Source organism: Leopardus geoffroyi, chromosome B1 (genome assembly GCF_018350155.1).
Source record: "Leopardus geoffroyi isolate Oge1 chromosome B1, O.geoffroyi_Oge1_pat1.0, whole genome shotgun sequence".
NCBI lineage: Eukaryota > Metazoa > Chordata > Mammalia > Carnivora > Felidae > Leopardus > Leopardus geoffroyi.
The window spans coordinates 34,443,034-34,462,795 of record NC_059327.1 but is presented as its reverse complement, the minus strand read 5'-3'; the positions used below and the strand labels follow the sequence as shown (position 1 = coordinate 34,462,795).

Here is a 19,762-nt window from a genome sequence, read left to right as displayed (position 1 = left end):
ACAAACTTGGAAAGAACTAGTAGTTACATATTTCAAGCAGAATCCTTCTTGGTCTAGCACCAGCCTGGATCATCCTTTGGGGTAATGTTTCATCCCTGGATTCTGATACTGTTCATGAAAGAAAGCTAGCAGTGACCAGGGAGCCTTGTGCTTTAGAAGTAAATGCTGTCTTTTTTACGACTGCTCCACATTAGAATCATACAGCCATAGAATGTTCCAGCCCAAGAGACCGTAGACATTCTTTCAAACTACCTCCTTGGGCTGCTGAGGAACCTGGACCCAGAGAGGTTGAGTGACTCACCCAAGATCTGGACACAAAGGGGGAAGCTGTACCGATGGTTCTGATTCCTACTTCAGTGCCCTTTTATGGCAATCTACTTTTTTTATGGCAATCTGTTTCTATTTTAAAAATGACCAGCTTGGCTAGCTTACACATTAAAAACTTCTGTAACATGTACTTAAGGTTGCTTTTAGAAGCTTAAGTAGTTGGCCACTGACATGCTGTGATTTTATGGCCATTCTCCCTCAAAATTATGTGCCCTTCAAAGCCCTCACCATCAGAGAGATTGGTTTGGATTATGGTAGTCTCCCTTATAGCCCCCACTAAAATGCCAGACTAGTATTACTACACCATTAGCATTTCTTGATAATTTATATGTGATAATTATCTGATAAAAGCTAGGAAAGACAAGTATAAAGAAGGTATGAAAACATGGAACATGGGGTATTCATTTCCTAGAACTGCCCTAACAAATTACCTCACACTGGGTGCTTCAAATGACAGAAATTTATGGGGTGCCCGGGTGGCTCAGTCAGTTAAGCGTCCAGCTCTTGACTTCAGCTCAGGTCATGTTCTCACAGTTTGTGGGTTTGAGCCCTATGTCGGGCTCTGAACAGGAGGTGTGGGGCCTGCTTGGGATTCTCTTGCTCTCCCTCTCTCTCTGCCCCTCCTCTGGCCGTGTGTGGGCACGTGTGCTCTCTCTCAAATAAATAAACTTTAAAAAAATGACAGAAATTTATTTTCTCACAGTTCTAGAGGCTAAAGTTCTGAAATCAAGGTGTTGGGAGAGCCATGCTGTCTCCAAAGACTCTAGGGGAGGATCTTTCCTTGCCTCTTTTTAGCTTCTGATACTTGCCAGCAATCTTTGGCATTTCTCAATTAGTAGATGCATCACTCAGATTTCTGTCTCTGTCATCACATGGTGTTCTCCCATGTGTCTGTGTCCAAATATCCCTCTGCTTTAAAGGACACCAGTCATAATGGATTTAGGGCCCAACGTAACCCAATATGATGTCTTCTTAACGTAATTATATCTGTAGAGACTCTATTTCCGAAGAAGGTCACATTCACAGATTCTGGGTGGACGTGAACTTTTGGGAGACACTGTTTAGCCAGTATATGAGAGGACCATCCCAGTCTAGGTTGTCAAGGAAGGCCTCTTCAAGGAAGTGGCGTCTGAGGTCACACCTGCAAGATGAATTGGTATTAACAAGAAGACGGGTGAAATCTGGGTCTACATGAAGAGGTCGTACAGTGGAACCAGCAAAGAGGCTCTGAAGGAGGAAGGAACACAACTGTCGGAGTGATCCATCAATCTATTCTCACTTATTAACAAAAGAAACAAAAAACTAAGCTAATTGGAGATAACACTGAGTACTTTATTCTAGGCACGGTTCTAGTTCATTAGAAAACACTTGAAATAGAATGATACTGAAACTACATCAAAATTCATGGAATGCAGCTGAAGTAGCACCCTCCGAGAAATTTATTCCTTGAAATGCTTGTTTTAGTAATGAAAAAACTTGACATCCATTATCTAAGGCTCCACCTTAAGAAGTTAGGGTAAGAAGGGGCACCTGGGTGGTTCAGTTGGTCGAGGGTCCGACTTTGGCTCAGATCATGATATCGCGGCGTGTGATTTTGAGCCCCGCGTTGAGCTCACTGCTGTCAGCGCAGAGCCAGCTTCTGATCTGTCCCCCCTCTCTGTGCCCCTTCCCCACTTGTGTTCTCTGTCTCTCAAAAATAAATCTTAAAAAAGAAAAGGAGTTAGGGCAAGAAAAGCAAATTTTATCAACCTTTTAAGAAAGGAATTATACCAGGGTGCCTCGGTGGCTCAGTCAGTTGAGTGTCTGACTCTTGATCTCAGCTCACGTCTTGATCTCAGGGTCGTGAATTCAGGTCCCACATTGGGCTTTGCACTGGGCCTGAAGTCTACTTGAAAGAAAAAAGAAAGAAAGAAAAAGCAATTATACCAATCTTACATAAAGTCAGAGAAATAGAGGAGGAGGGTCAAAATGATCTTGATGCCAAGAAATAAAAAGGAAAGAAAGTTACACATCAATATCCTTTATGAACACAGATGCAATCACTCTAACAGAACATTGGCAAATTAAATCCAGTAATATCTGGAAAGAGTCAAATAGTTCAACCAAGTGGAATTTCTTCAAGAAATGCAAGGTTGGTTCAACATTTTAAAATCAGTCAATGCAATCCACTACATAAACAGTGTAAAGGAGACTGCATATGATTCACATGATCTTAATCAATGTAGAAAAAATATTTAACAACATTGAACACTCATTCATGATTTAAACCAAAAAGCTCTCATCATCTGTAAAGGGAATGATCTTTCCTCAGTTTGATAGGGTATCTATAAAAGAACTATAGCTAACATGGCCATGAAAACAAAGTATCTCATTACCTGCTTGGTATTTTAAAAGTATTAAGTGAAAGTTTGAAAAAGAGCGTGACATCTGGACTGCAGAAGCCATCTTGCAACCACGAGGCAACAGTAATGTGGATGAGAAGGCCATACTAAATATGATGAAACAGATAGGAAGAGTTGCTTGGGATTGTCATGGCATCCTGAAACCACCGAACTAACACCAGCCACAGGATCTACCTCCTGATTTCCTGTAAGGAGAGGAAACTAAAGCCCCTATTTGTTTAAATTCGTTCGGGCTGGATACCCCATTACCTACTGTTAGGTCTTTAAAAAGATTTGTGGACTGGTTGATTGAAAACTAGGAGGGCCCTCAAGAGGTCCTATCTCCCAGCTGCCTTACTTTGTCAGTTTAAAGTCTATTTACATTTTACAGATGAGATAGCTAGGCTCCCAGAGGCAAAGCGGCTCCCACAAGCTCCTAAGACTGGGAAACAAGAGACTTGAATGTGAAGAATACCAAACTGGGAGGTAGGCACTTGAGCCCTAGTCCCTGCTATGCTGCCAATTGACTGTGTAAGCTCAGAAAATTTAGTTTACCTCACTGGTCCTCACCATCTGTACGTTTTTTTAAAAAGGTAGATGGGAGGTGTCTAAGGTCCTTTTCAGGTCCCAAATCCATAATTTCTAAGAGGCAAAAGAGAAGACTAGAAACAAGGTCCTCCTCCTCATCCTCCTCCTTATGGAGTCAAACATAAAAGAGCCCTTTCCTTTTCTCATTGAACTCTGGATTGCTTTCCAATTGTGCTTATGGGAACCCTGATGAATGGCTCAGTATTTAACCATCAGTCTTTAAAACCCAAACAGGATTTCTCTTAAATTCTCTTCTTGAAAAAATCCTCTCACATGGCAATTGCTTGACATCCTGCTGGCTTTGCTCTCTAGATGTGTTAACCAAACTGGCTAAACTGTCCCTCCCAGCACTGTGGATGTTCAGAGCAGGTACCTGTGAGGTGCTGTGGATGTCACAGAAACACAGGAATCAAGTGGCCCTTGGACATGGTGGGTCCTATTGTTCTCCCCTGGTGCTGTTTGCCTCCCTAAGTCATTCATGCACAGACTGGTTGTTGAGCAACTTGGCTAATAATCCTATATACTTGTACAGAATTTGTCTTCAAGGAGATCGTAACACTTGACAGACATGACCTCATTTATAAGCCCAGCATTCCTAAGGCAGGGAATGGGCCGAGAGAATTCTTATTTTATGGTATTCTTTAATGGAGAGGAAGCGCTTGAGATCCAGAAAGAGCCAGTGACTTGTTTAAAGCAGTATCAGAATTCAGAGTTTGCTTCGACTTTTTCTCATCACAGCAGCATGATCAACTGTACCCGAAAGGGATCATGTGGGATATGGGTCATCACACAGACATACACACACGCATGCACACACACAGGCACACACACACGTACGGAGTGGACATGATTGCTGCTTAGGACCCATTCTTCTGTTTTTGGTAACAGTATCTCAGATTTCTAAAAGAATATACCTGTCTCACACTCAGTCCATTGAGGTCAGAACATGACCCTGGCCTAGTTCGGCAGAGTAATTTCGTTCCCTGACCACTGTGATTGGCACATGAATCATTCTATTCTGATCAATATAAGCCACATTCTTCAATATCAACTTCATCTGCAGAAAGGATGATATTCTGGTTTCCATACAGATTTTGTTCCATTTCGCAAACCTTTCAGCCTTGGACAGGGAGCAGTAGGTTATTTATCAGGCCCCTTGAATCTTGCCACTTCTGTGTTCCTCCCTCACTTGAGCTAACATACCATTATCCCAAGCATCCTTCATTCAGTCTTTATCACCTCAAGGTTAGAGTTGAAATTCATAGCGGATCAGCTCTGGGAATCAACAGGTGATTAGATGTTATTGGTAGGTTGGCCTCACGCCCCAAGGTCACGACTGAGGCCCCTCCAGGGTTTTAAGCCCCAAGTCCTAACACTTCACATATCCCCTGGTTCTCACATGCTTAACTGCTTGCTTGTTCCCAGCGCGTTCTTTATTTTCATGCCTCTGTGTCTTTACACACATTTCCTATGACCGGAATGATTTCCTCTTTCCTGACTGCCTAGGAAAAAAAAAATCTATTCACCCTTCAGTTTGCCCCTCTGAAGCTGTGTTATTGTCAAGTTGTTCCTGACCTCCAGGCAAGAAAGTCTCTCTCCTTTATCCGTCAGCACCATCACTTGCTATAACTGCTGTTGGTCCTTGCTACTAGCTTATTCCTCTGAGTATCCTTAGACTGGAGCGTGTATGAGTCCAATTCAGCAAGTACATTTTGGGTGGTCGGGCTGTGCTCCTCCCATGCCCTGCAGAACTAAGGCTCTGGCTACCTTGCCTTCCACACCAGAAATAGATTTCACCCGTCTTCTGCTGCCATGATTCTACTTTGCCTGGTCTCCAAATTCATCCCCATTTCAAATGCATGCTGTATTTTTTAGAGTAGCTGTAATGTCAGGTAATGTTGACTTGAACGGAATTGGATGTTTCATCTTGTTCAAGTCAGGCTAATAGTTCCATCTGTCAGAATCTTTGGAATTCATATTTTATTAACCAACTTTCTCATTACCCTTCTTAGCTTGAATCATACCTATTTGCATACATGTCTTAGTTCCCATATCCTCCCCTGCTAGACTGTAATCCCTTTGGAGTCGGGTATCGTGTCTTCTAATTCATACCTTCCAGAGTGTTTAGGACAGTGCTAGATACGTAGGAGGTGCTCCAAACATGTTTGCTAAGTGACTAGTGAATGAATGAAGGAAGGAATGATATTACTTTCCTTACAGACAGAGCTCGGCGAGATAAGTCACTTCTCCGCTCACCACCCTTCAAAGTCACTGAAGTGAGGGGACAGAAAAGGGAGAGAAAGCAGTGGGTGATCCAGAGATAAGCTTTATCTTTCTACACTATATTCCGAATGTACCTGCCTTGTGGTGCCTAACAGGAAATTCTTTAGAGTTTTTGTAGTTGGATGGAGAATTTTCCACTTCAACGATGCAGGTCGAACTCTATTTTTACATCATCTCATCGTTTCAGTGGGAAGTGGGGACGAAGAGTCAGTTGTGTATTCTCAGTACAGCATCTTTCTCTGTGATGCCTTCTCTGCCTTCTGTGTGAAATCGCAAGCTGTCGCCCTTCGACAGCACACTCTATGCCCATCCATGCTTTTCTCTTTCTCTGTAGCTCATATCACTGTCTGAAATACCATATATTTTCTTCTTTTGTTAGTTTCCTGTTTGTCTTCCCCTATCAGTCAGGCAGCAGAAATCATATGTTTTTTTTTTCATGTTTATTTATGTTGTGTGTGTGAGAGAGAGAGAGAGAGACAGAGCACGTGCATGCACACACATGAGTAGGGGAGGGGCAGAAGGAGAGAAAGAGACTCTCAAGCAGGCTCCTCGCTGTCAACACAGGGCCTGATAGGGGGCTTGATCCCACAAACCGTGAGATCACGACCTGAGCTGAAATCTAGAGTCAGACGATTCACCATCTGAGCCACCCAGGCATACCAGAAACCACATATGTTATTTCAACAGGAACACTTCAATATAAAGAATTGTTACCTAGTAGGACATGCTTAACTACTAAAAGAAGTTTAAAAAAAGAGAGAGAGAGATTTCCATAAAATGGTCCAGAAGAAGAAAATGCAGCCAAAAGCATCTACTACCTCTAGGCTTGGTGGGAGGAGTGGACAGGAAGGAACTGAGGACTCGGGGAATGTCTCCCCCCCCCCCCAACACACACACCCTACTGTCCGCATCCTAAGGCTGAGGTTTGGAATTCTCCCAGGAGTGTGGCTACCTAGGACTGGCTGCGTAATATGCAGACTTAATGCAAACTGAAAATACCGGGCTCTTTGTTCACTCTGTGAACAAACTCTATTCACTCTGGATATATAATCTTACGCATCTCGGAATATATGCACGTACTCCTACTGCCAGTCCTACAAATGTTTGTGTCCATTCTAGAAGTGAGAAAACAGAAGAAATAGCCTCCTGGAAAAAGTGGCATGAGATAGGGTTGAGGACACAAAGGGAACAATTACCGTGGAGAGGAAAGACTTCTTTTTAAAAATTACCACCGGTAAAATACACACGACATAAAATTGGCCATCTTAACCCCTTTTCAGTAGGGTTAAATATCTTTGCATTGTTGTGTAACCGATCTCCAGGACATTTTTGTCTTGCAAAACTGAAACTCTATACCCCTTCAAAAACAACCCCCTAGTCCCACCTCCCCTCAGCCCTGGAAACCACCATTCTACGTTCTGTTTCTGTGAATTTAACTACACTAGATGCCTCATAGAAGTGGAATCGTACCTAATTTTTCTTTTGTGATTGGTTTATTTCACTTAGCATGATGTCCTCCACGTTCAGCCTTGTTGTGGCATGTGTCAGAATTTCCTTCGTTGCTTAAGGCTGAATAACATTCCTTGTGGATATACACAGTTAGTTTCTCCGTTCATCTATTGACAGGACACCTGAGTTGCTTCCACATTTTAGCTATTGTGAATAATGCTTCAGTGAACATGAGGGTACAGATATCTCTTTGAGACTGCTTTCGTTCCTTTTGTATATAGTCTCAGAAGCCGGATTGCCAGATCATACGGTAATTCTATCTTTCATTTTTTAAGGAACCTCCGTACTGTTTTCCATAAGGGCTGCACCAATTTGCATTCCCACCTACAGCGCACAAGCGTCCCGGTTTCTCCGCATCCTCACCAACACTTGTTATTTGCTGTTTGTTTCTTTTCCTTTGAGAAAAGAGCTTTGAGGGTAGCCATCTTGATGAGGTGGTATCTCCCTGTGGTTTTAAAGACTCCTTTCGAGGGGCGCCTGGGTGGCGCAGTCGGTTAAGCGTCTGACTTCAGCCAGGTCACGATCTCGCGGTCCGTGAGTTCGAGCCCCGCGTCGGACTCTGGGCTGATGGCTCAGAGCCTGGAGCCTGTTTCCGATTCTGTGTCTCCCTCTCTCTCTGCCCCTCCCCCGTTCATGCTCTGTCTCTCTCTGTCCCAAAAATAAATAAACGTTGAAAAAAAAATTAAAAAAAAATAATAAAGACTCCTTTCGAAACAGAGGGGAGGACGGGAAGGTGAGTGAGAGGCAGAGCTATTTTGAAGTGATTAAGAAAGACACTCCTAGCCAATCTCCATTTTGTCAGCTGCCTTGATGGCAGAGTCATAAGCCCAGAGAGGAAGGTATGGAGCGGGGAGGGGCTGGAGGGGACTGGCAGAGGTTCAAACAGGAGCCAGCAGGGAGGTAACAAGTGAATCAATCAGGGGTGATTACAAAAACAACTGAGCAGTGGTGAGGCTCCATCTGAGGTCAGGAGGCTTGAATACCTGATGAACCTGATCCTGGTGTCTCCAGCAGCCAAGGAGTCAGGAAGGAGCAAAAAAGACTCGTGGGGTTATCTAGATGGGTGACTGGAAATCTTTTCCTGTTTGTGACGGCGCCCTGCCTGCCAGGAGCAGCTGGGGTGGAAACGATTATCGGAGTTGGGAGAATCGAGAAGGTGTTGCAAGTGCCCATGGGAACCACTCCTTCTCATCTTGTGATTAGGGATCTAGGAAAAAAAGTACCCTGGGTGAAGTGCCTTCCAAGGAAAACCAGGGTTCCTTATATAGGGCGCTGGGAAATCTTTGTTTAAGGAGATCAGCAATACAGGAAAGTGCGGCAGGATGCAGGCTCCCCAGAACAGGAGTTCTCAAAGGATGACAGCAGAAGTGAGGGCACCCGGCTCATCTGGAATCCTGGTATTCACTGCCCCAACCCATACCCACTGCATCAGAAACTCTGCCCATGAATGGCTATTTTATAACAAGCCCTCTCCAGGTGACTTGGATGCAGGCTCAAGTTTGCATGCTGTACCCCAAGGAACAGTATAAAGGGCCAGCAGATGACTAACATGAAGCAGAGAAGGACTAGAACAGAAATGTGTTTGAAATGAGATCCTGATGGAAGGAAACAGGGGTCGGGGATGTCAGCTGGACAGCAATTGCGGCCCAGAGAGACACAAAACACAGGAGGTTGGGCAACTGGTCGGAGGTAGGACAGTGGGGAGGGCAGGGAAGCCTGTCTTATTTACTAGATTTGGAAGAAGGGGTCGAATTAAACAGACAGAGAGTTCCAGTCGCGGTGGCGAGGCATGGGTGCGTCTCCTCAAGACTGGTCCAAGCCCCAGAACATCGATTAGTTATGCGACCTTGGGCAAGTTATTTGTTTAAACTCCTATTTTCTCAAAGGTAACATGGAGATCATATTACCACCTATTTGGGTTGCTATGAGGAGTTAATGAAATAATCCAAGGGAAGCACTAAGCACAGTGCCTGGCTGTAGGATGAGTTGATAAAACTCTGCCGTGAATTTTATTTAAAAGCAACTTGGGGCTTGACAGGGGAAGGTAAGTCAGAAGATGAGGTCTCTATAAATACCTTTCCTAACCACACCCTACCTTACACATCCATGTTGTGCAATTAATGTTCATTGCTGACAAGTCTCTTTCCCCTTTTGTCGTGAGCTCTGTAGTCATTCAGTCACCTAAATGCTCTTCATATCTGTACCGTCATAACAGTGACTTCGGATTATAAGCTAATGGTCAGGGCTGTGCCTACTTAGGGCCCATCTCACTTGCCCTAGAGCCTGGCAGAGCTCCCACAGCCACAGCCTTAGAAAGCACTTTATTTATTTATTTTTATTTATGTATTTTGAGGGGGAGGTGGAGAGAGAGAATGGGAGTGGAGGGAGGGGCAGAGAGAGAGAGAAGGAGAGAGAGAATTGCAAGTAGGTTCCGAGCTGTCAGCAAAGAGCCTGCTGTCGGGCTTGATCTCACGAACCGTGAGATCATGGCCTGAGCCAAAATCAGGAGTCGGACACTTCACTGACTGAGCCACCCAGGCATCCCTAGAAGGCGGTTTGAAAATGAACGGAGTACCTGAGTGGCTCCATTGGTTAGGCATCTGACTTGGACCCAGGTCATGATCTTGCAGTTGGTGTGTTAGAGCCCCGCGTGGGGCTCCATGCTGATAATTCAGAGCCTGGATCCTGCTTCAGATTCTGTGTCTCCTCCTCTCTCTGCCCCTCTCCCGCTCACAACCTGTCTCTCTCTCAAAAATAAACATTAAAAAAAAATTTTTTTTAAAGAAATTAAAAAGCCCTGACCTTCCTTGTTCACCCTGGGAAACTGAGGTAGGCCCAGTGCATGTGGCTTGCCAGATACAGACACTGGTAATGCAGCATCTGCTTTTACAGTTAACCTCTCGGCTGCCGGGGGGGACAGGTAGAGACAGGTGCTGCTGTCCCTCAGGGCCTCCTGGTGCGGCGTAAGTTTCCCAAGTACACAGAACAGACAGGCTCAAATGTAGCCTCCCAGAGCTGACCCCATTGGGAAGCACCTGTGTGTTCATCTGGATTCCTGCTCCCCCAGGTAGGAAGGAGCCTGGCCTCCTGTCCTGCCAGCTTGCTGTTTCTTGTATTTTTTAAAGGGTTGTATTCAGACCCCACTTCCTCAGCAAGGTGCTCTGCATTGGGACTTAGGTCCAGTGGTTTACGTTTCTTCCTGTCCTGTCCTTTAATCGAATGATTATGACTGAAAGATCATTTGAGAATTTAAGTAGAATATTTACCATGCCCTAACATAACACCTTGCTTCATTTTCTGGCACATCTCCTTCCCCGTGTATCGATCATTTTACACATTTGCAATCATGGCATATCTGAGTCGATAAGGGCCACGAGTATTATCTCCTTTGGCCCCACTTAATTGTTCGGCTCTTGGTAGAATCCCTGATATATAGCATGTGGTCAATAAGGGATTATTGAACGACTACTATTTTATATTATGCTGCTTCCATTTAAGGTCATAAGAACATTCCCCTGTTTCTATAGCATGACTAATTGCAACCTTTCATGGTTCCCCAATAGCACCAAACAGCAATTTATTAAAGGTTTCCTTATGTTGGAATTCTGTTTGCTTTGTTGTTGTTGCTTTTACTGTTATAGATAATCTTGTCATACAATTTTTATGCCCATTTTATTTAGCTTTTTTGGAATCTGTTTCAAATAAAAATAATCCCCAAGAATGGAATTACTGTGTAAAGGGGGTTTGGACAGCTTTATGATTCAATAAAGATTTCTTAAGGAGCCAATAGTTCCTGGTGGGGACAGTCCTTTTATGCCTGTGCTCTGCTACGTATTCACATGTCTATTTCTCGAGGGTGTCCAAGTCAATAATGAGGGCCATAGACGCCATCCCCAAGAGCCCCCTAATTCAGAACTCTTTGAAGAGTCTGAAAACATTTATTGGAAGCTTACTACATGGGGCTAAGCAGAGCTTTTGGTTTCTGAATAACAAAATAGATTATTAACAGAAATGATGCCTTTCCCTCAGGTCCTAAAATAAAATCCAAAAACCATGGCCCCCATCAGAGCAAAGTCTCTGAGACTAGCATGGCTTCAGGCAGTTCTGCCTTTGATGCTGAATGAGACTCTGAGATCTCAAATCCCAAGGAGACCTGTGTTAGCTTGTATGGCTCCTCTAACAAGTTGCCACAACTTAGCGGCTAACGACGATGGAAATTATCTGACAGGTCTGCAGAAGTCTGGCACGCTCTTGCTGGGCTAAAAGCAAGACATCCACAGGGCTGCATTCCTTTCCAGAGACTCCGGGAAGGATCCGTGTCCTTGTCTGTTCCAGGTTCTAGAGGCTGCCCACAATCTCTGGTTCATACGTGGCCCTCTTTCTCTGTGTTCAAAGCCTGCAATATCAAATCTTTCAGACTCATCTGCAGTTCTCTCTCTCTCTCTCTCTCTCTCCCCCTCCCTCCCTCCCTGACCATATCCTGGAAAGGTTTTCTGCTTTTAAAGGGCTAATGTGATTAGATTGGGTCCACCTAGATAATCCAAGATAATCTCCCCATCTCAAGGTCCTTAACCTTAATCGCATATGCAAAGTCTCTTTGGCCATGCGAAGTAATGTATTCATAGGCCCTGGGGATGAAGATGTGAACATTTTTGGAGGGAGGGATTATTTTGCCTACCAGAAGACCTAAAATGGAAATATGTTTTTTAATTAAAATATATGCATTCACCGGAACATATAATATGATCCATTTCTATAACGAATGACTAAATTGGGTGAATCAGGTACGAAAGTCAGTATGAGAGTAGAGAACGCTACATCACCCAGTTGTATTCAGAGAAAATCCTCCAGAATGTCATGTAGATTCTTCAGCACCTCTTATACCAAAGCCAAGCCCACATGTCTGGACCATTGAAACTGCCAGTCTCCCCTCCTGTCTGGGCCCAGGCTCTGCACAACTGCCTGCCTTGTGGAAGGTGGGGCCAGAGCTGAAATGTGGCATATCAGGCAAAGTGAGGGGACAGGAGAGCAGGAGGGAGGCCCTGAAGGTAGCCTGGTACCTCAATAGAGAGCTGCTGTTTGCTAGGTTCTGTTTATGGGCGTTCCTTTTGCAAGAACAGCATTTTCTTCCTTGGTGGTCTTTGTGCCTTGGCCTTCTCGTGCTGCTGTTTTGTTTTTTTTTTTTTTCCCACCTGGATCTTGTGTTTAGGCTCTCTTGGAGAGGCTCTCTGATGAATGACCCTGGGTGTGTGTGTGTGTGTGTGTGTGTGTGTACACGCGCGCACGCACACGTGTGTGTTTGGAGCTGCAAGAGTAGATTAACTGAGTCCTGTTTTTTTTTTTTACTTGTGACTAACTTGACTGTAAGTACAAAGGAGAGTATAGAAGGGCATTCGTATTTCTTTCTGGAAAGCCTGGAAGGTGAAGGAATGGGCTGACAGAGGCCACTGAGTTCAGAGATATGGATCTGATGACAACATGGGCATTGATTTCTTTATAAGATTGATTTCTTTGGGGATGCGACGATGGGCTCTGAGCCTGGGATTCAGGACTCACCCGTTACAGCGGACTGAGTCTTAGGTCCTTGCCTATCCTGAAAGCATGTTGGATGCAGAACTTTTCTCCAGCCTTGCAACGAGGCTTTGGACTCACCACTAGATGGCACCTGTGCCGTGGCTCTCTCCCGCAGCACGGCAAGGCGGCCAGAAACTTGTCCCGGGCTGTGGGACTGACCCCCTCACAGGGCTGGACGGGGTCGCTCCTCGGCCACTCCTGTACCTGGTTTTGCTGACTTCCATTTGGGTATCCACCAGGACTAAACTAGGACCAAACAAGGCGGTTTTTGCTTCATTCTCTGCATCTGATCATAGGCTTAAAAAAAAAAAAAAAATGATCCTTTTGTTCCTGGGGCTCCTGAAAGAAAATGTGAAAAACCTATGAAAACAGTTTTGTTTTGTGATTGTATTTTGCTTACTTGTTCATAGGCAACATGGGGCCGGACAGACTTGGGTTTGAGCTTTGGCTCTCATCTTCTGGACAGTCCTTTCTGCGCCTCAGTTTTCTTCTAAAAACGAATCATCCTTGCCTGATGGCATTGTCAAAGAGGAAGACATAAAAATGATGCAACGTGTCCAGCCCCGTGCCTGGCGCTTGGGAGGTGATCTTCTGTCTCACTTCTTCCCCAGACGGAGCAGGAGCTCTGACCCACTCACCTGTGTACCCTCTCAGCTCCCATGGTGCCTGGCATGCGGGTAGTCCTCTGCATGGATTTTGAGCGAATGAACAAACTAGCTCACGAATAGAGCTTACTCAACTTAATTTCTTTTTTTAATTTTTAATGTTTATTTATTTTTAAGAGAGATGGAGGCAGAGCGTGAGCGGGGAAGGGGCAGAGAGAGAGAGGGACCTCAGAGCCTGGAGCCTGCTTCGGATTCTATGTGTGTGTCTCTCTCTGCCCGTGCCCCACTCACACTCTGTCCCTCTCTCTCTCAAAAATAAATAAACATTAAAAATTTTTCTAAAAAGTGCTCTGATTTTTTAAAAATGTTTATTTATTTATTTTGCGAGACAGCGAGCATGGGGGAGGGCAGAGAGAGAGAGAGACAGAGACAGAGAATCCCAAGCAGGCCCCACGTTGTCAGCGACATGGGGCTCGAACTCACGAACCATGAGATCATGGCCTGAGTTGAAATCAAGAGCCAGACACCTAACCAACTGAGCCACCCACGCACCCCAAAAGTGTTCTGGTTTGATCTCATACCAACAACAGGAGCCTTTATATAATATCGCTGACTAGAGGCATTCAAATCACTGCTTAAACACATTTAGGGACAAGGAATTCGCCACCTCAGAAGAAGGTCCCCTTCTTTTTAGACAGTTCTAATTGTAATTATTAGATCGAGACTATTGCCTCACTTCTACACATTGGTTCTGATTCTACTCTGGAGCCACTTAAGTTTCCTCCCTCTTTCACAGGTCGGTTCTTCAAATTGACAAGAGCTGCTGTCACAATCACTACTTTCTCAACTTTTTCTCCCCCAACCTCTCCACTACCTTCAGACGTTTTCAAAGGACTCCTCGCCTCTCCTAGACCACAAACTATCTGGAGCTGAGCCAGTGAACAATCCATCATCCGGAGACCCTCTTGTGCCCTGGCTTCCTGGCTGTGCCATGACGCACAGCTAGATGGTGCTATGCCCAAGGCCCCATTCTGGAGCTCTAGGACTAATGTAAAGTTTGCCTTCTTCCCCTAAGAAGTTATCGGTGCTGACCCCATCTTGCCTCATATCCGTTTTCCTCAGTGACCACCAGAAGTCCAAATCCCAGCCTCTGCAGTGATTCACTATCACCCTGACACATCGTCCCCCTCCTGCTCTTTACGTATCTGATATGGACATCTCACGTTTTGCCTGTCCAGTACCCTGCCCTCCTTCTCTCGATGACTGCATTGCAGTTTTCCTTTGAAGAACCATTCCCTTACTTGCCAACATGCGGTTCTGGTGAGTTCTGTCCACCGTAAGTGGGCAGCGGACCCAGGCCTGGCCAATCAGAGATGCCTCCACACTAGCTACAGCGGACGGTTAGGGTCGGGATTTCACTGGTGTGATAAGGGAAGAGGCGGTGGCTGAAGACTGAGTCTACCCGTTGGACAGCCATCCACTGCTCTGTGGGGAGAAGCTGCCTGAGAACAGAGCCAACGCAGAGGAGAGCACCCTGGGGACATGTTTGGGTCCCCGATGCCTCTGAGACGAAAGCCAGCAGTCCCACTGGCCTTCAGGCATGTGAGCAAAATAAATTCTCTTTTCTTTTGCTTAATTAAGTTTGAGCTGGATTTCTGACATTTCAAACTGACAAGTCCTAATATAATTTCTAATCTGACTCACCGTCCCACCCCTCCCCTCCTGGGGGACATTGCATTGCGCCTCTTGGATGACACGGTGAGAGCTTGCCCTGTTCCCTCGTATGTTCTCCCCTCTCCTGTGAATGCCCTTCCCACCTCCTTTCATTAAGTGAAATCTGGCGCTCCCTTCAGGACACTGCTTCCCCTGCAGCTCTCTCAGAAGACAGGTTGATTTTTTTCCCCTACACTTCATGTGCCTCAAGGCCAGGAAGTGGGTAGGAGCCCTTCTTGTTCTCTATCGCCATTTAAAAACCACTTCTCTTCCTTCTACTTCAAATTCTCCAGCTTCTCTCAACCTCAGTGTCCACCTGTCCTAACTGCTTGCTGATGACTTCGGCCCTTGTCTCCTTGACTTTCTTTCCCTCTGGCCCTTCCAGGCTCCATTCTCAGCCACTTCAACAGACTCGTGAATGATTCTTCCAACACACGGGTCTTCATCACCTTGGTCGCCCTTGACCTCCTCATCACCAGCAACTATAACACGTCCAAAGCCTCAAATTCATATCCCGCTTCCTATCATCTTTCATCCTTACAGCTCACCTAACTAGCATACCCTTTGACCTTCAGACTGCCAATTTACACGAACCCCGTGTTCTGGACCCTACAGTCCATCATTACAATCATTCCCCAGAAGAAAACCTAAATCCTGGTCTGTCTTTTCTTCTTTCTTTTTATTAAAAAATTTTTTAAAAACATTTATTCAGTTTTTGAGAGACACAGAGAGATAGAGCATGAGTGGGGGAGGGGCAGAAAGAGGGAGACACAGAATCCGAAGCAGGTTCCAGACTCTGAGCTGTTAGCACAGAGCCAAACACGGGGCTCCAACCCACAAACCATGAGATCGTGACCTGAGCCGAAGTCGGCCGCTTAACCGACTAAGCCACCCAAGTGCCCCTGTCTTTTCTTCTGTTAACATTCACCGTGTTTGTTTGTTTGTTTTTAATTTACTCATTTTTGAGAGAGAGCATGAAAGCAGGGGAGGGGCAGAGGGACAGGGAGAGGGAGAATCCCAAGCAGGTTCCGCACGGTCAGCACAGAGCCCCACATGGGGCTTGAACCCACGAACTCTGAGATCATGACCTGAGCTGAAATCAAGAGTCAGATGCTCAACCGACTGAGTCACCCCACCATGGTTTTTTTTTTTAATGTTTATTTATTATTGAGAGAGAGAGACAGAGCATGAGCAGGGGAGGGGTAGAGAGAGGGGGAGACCTAGAATCTGAAGTAGGCTCCAGGCTCTGAGCTGTCAGCACAGAGCCCAACGTGGGGTTCAAACTCACAAACTGCGAGATCATGACCTGAGCCAAAGTCGGTCGCTTAGCCAACTGAGCCACCCAGGCGCCCCCCGTGTTGTATTTTTTTTAATTGATGACTTATTTACACTGGGATCTGCTTCCCAGAATCCCTTTTGCCGAATGGTTCAAGGTTAGAGTTGGTCAAAAATGAGGTTGTACAAGATTTGGGAAGCAGAGTGAAATAGCAGCCATTACACGCTGAGGGTTGTACTTACTTTTCCCTTTCGGGATCTCTCTTCCCACTTTCTGGCAGTGCTGGCCAACAGTGACACCAGACCCAGCCCAGACACTTGGGTGTGAACTCACAGATGCAGTAACAGTGGCGAACCAACAACCATCCCTGGACTTCCACACCAGCCCCCTTTGTGGTCCTACTGCAGCAGCTGGATATGGCTAGCTTCCAGAATTCCTACACGTGCCTACTCATTCTCCAGTGCCAGGGCTGGATCGTGGCTTTTTTCTGATTCTTCAGCTCCAAATTTGGACTTTTACTTGCCCAGCTCCTCCCACGATTGTGTAAGGTCTAATTACTATAATAAGCTCCTTATTCCAGAAAGCTTACTTAGTTCAATCCCAATGACACACTTTCTTTGAGCTTGCCCCAGAGAAAAGTACTGCTGGGGAAAACACACAATCCTACTAACTACTTACATTTTTTTTTTTTTTAAGTTTATTTTTTTGAGAGGGAGGGAGAGAGCAAGAGCAAGGGAGGTGCAGAGAGAGAAGGAGAGAGAGAGAGAGAATCCCAAACAGGCCCCGCACTGTCAGCGCAGAGCCTGATTTGGGGCTGGAACTCACAAATTTTGAGATCATGACCTGAGCCAAAATCAAGAGTCAGAGGTTTAATTGACTGAACCGCCCAGGCACCCCTAACTAGTTATTTTTAATTCATGACTACATAGTAAAGTCATCTGGTTTTGTCTATCCAGAATCCTTTCCCTCTTCCTTAGGTAATAAGACCACAGTTTTGCTGGATGAAGTATCCCTCCCCCTCCCACTAAGCACAGTCTTGGTGAGATTTACAATAAAATCATCGTTCTTCGCCTCAATCTGGCCATTGCTCTCTCCTTGGAATCTGAATGTGAAGGGATGGAATCCACTCATCCCAACAGCTGCTGTCCATGAGTCCCTGGTCCTTCAGATTTTCCTATGACCACGTGAACTGTCTCCATTCTTCCAACAGATTTGTTGCTCAAGCTAGCCAGAGTCAATATCTGAGGCTTGCGTGAACCTCAGATGGATGCTCCATTCCACCCAGCAGTCCTGCTAAGTTTCCCATCAGTATGGACTCTCACTTCCCAAGGCACTCACTTCATAGCTTTCCCTATTTCTCAAACCTGCATTCTGCTCCACTCAATATCAGGCTCATTTTTCATTCAGAAAATGGAAGTGGTTAACACCTTCCTACCACCAAGCCTACAAGCCTACTGGCAGCTGACCTCATATTTTCCATTTTCTTTCCAGTTACAACGCTTCCTCTGTAGTAAGCATTCTGTCTCCCTGCCTCTATTAAAGGCCGAGTCCTCCGCCTACATGCTGGACCCATCTCCACTTGCCATCTCAAAGATTATGTGTCTCTCCTCCCTCTCTACTGATCGTCACTTTCCCTTCCTCTACTAGAGCCTTCCCATCTGTACACAATTGTGGGCTAATACCTTCCATCTTTTAAAGTACATCCTTCCTTGACTCTATATCCTTCCTTGACTCTATAGCCTCCACTAGCCACACCCCATTCTGTTTTCCTCACTCAGAGCAAAACTTCTAGAAAAGATTGTTTTTACTTCCTCACCTCCCATTCTTTCTTCAACCCACCCAACTGGGCCTCCATTTTCCGTATCCCAGCCAAAGCTGCTCTTGGGTTATGCCACAGATGACTTCCATGTTGCCAAATTCTTTGGGTACTCCTCTGTTCTGCTCTGTGTGCTCCCCGCGGCACTCAACACAATCAGCCTCTCCCTCATTTTCTGAGTTGCCTCTGTGTCTCTGACACCCCAAACTTCATTTTCCTCTGCCTCACTAATTGCTCTAGAGATGATATCCCACTCTATACAATTTTCCTTCCTTTATTTCCTTCATAGTATTTACCATACTGTAATTATCTTGTTTATTTTCATATACCAGCTTATTTTTAGTCTCTCCCTATACTGACAGCAGAACATAAAGTTCTTTGGGCCAGGAATTTAGTTTTGTTGCCTGTACTATTTAACTGGTGCATAGTAGGTATTCAATCAATGTCTTCTGAAAGATAAACATGACATGTTTCTCAGACCTTTTATCATCACCTTTGAACTCTCTTCTCATGAGGCCCTGACTTGGGCTTCTGTGTTCACCTCTGCTTCTTTTTTTAGCAAGAATTCTGCTGGATCAGTTGAGGGAAAACTCGCTACCCTTGATTTCTGGGCAAATTCCTTATCCCCACCCCCCCACCCCCCAACCACCAGTATCTTACCACTCCAGCTTGCCTTCAGCAATAATCCTGTCAAGTTTGTTTAGCCAGAATCCCCTCTACCCGCCATGTTTCATCTTAGTAACTTTCCATCCACTGCCTCTGCTCCTTGGCTATAAATCTTCACTTGTCCTTGTTGTATTTGGAGTTGAGCCCAAGCTCTCTCCCCTACTACAAAACGCCATTGTAGAAGTCCCTACTGAATAAGTCTGACCTTATAGTCTTTAACAAGTATCATGAAGATTTCTTTAATGACCCAGCAGTTCTATTAAGGCAGCCTAAATTCACTGCAGCTTTTTGGCAACCATATCCAAGGCTGTCTCATTGACGTACATGTAAATGGGGCCCCCTGGATTATGCAACTTGGTGGCTCCCACATTACACTGCACTAAGCAGGGGGAGTTAAATATATTTTCAAACATTAAAAAAATGTTTTTTTAATGTTTATTCATTTTTGAGACACACACACACACACACACACACACACACACAGAGACAGAGTATGGACAGGGGAAGGGCAAAGAGAGAGGGAGACACAGAATCCCAAACAGGCTCCAGGCTCTGAGCTGACAGCACAGAGCCCAACGCGGGGCTCAAACCCACAAACTGTGAGATCATGACCTGAGCCAAAGTTGGACACTTAACTGACTGAGCCACCCGGGAGCCCCCAGGTTCAAATATTTTTAATAGACATGCTATAAGGTCAGTTTTCCCCCTTGCTGTATATAGTCTCCTCTCCTCCACCCCTACTCCCCACTTTTTGGAAAGAAAATAAATATTTATACTTCTTTCTTTTTTTTAAATTTTTTTTAACGTTTATTTATTTTTGAGACAGAGGGAGACAAAGCATGAACAGGGGAGGGTCAGAGAGAGAGGGAGACACAGAATCTGAAACAGGCTCCAGGCTCTGAGCAGTCAGCACAGAGCCCGACGCGGGGCTCGAACTCACAGACAGTGAGATCGTGACCTGAGCCGAAGTCAGACGCTTAACCGACTGAGCCACCCAGGCGCCCCATATACTTCTTTCTAATAG

At 45.3% G+C, this 19,762-nt stretch overlaps 1 long non-coding RNA gene across 2 annotated transcripts in view; it reads left to right on the top strand.

Annotated features, from left to right (window-relative positions):
* LOC123587370 overlaps positions 1-19,762 on the top strand; it is a 30,346-nt gene that overhangs the window by 2,213 nt on the left and 8,371 nt on the right. The window contains exons 2-3 of one of the 2 annotated variants that reach the window (XR_006707271.1): positions 13,073-13,245; positions 14,148-14,869. This is a non-coding gene — a long non-coding RNA (uncharacterized LOC123587370). Of the gene's footprint in view, positions 1-13,072; positions 13,246-14,147; positions 14,904-19,762 lie in introns of those variants that run through there. The other variant, XR_006707268.1, reaches the window with a different exon arrangement.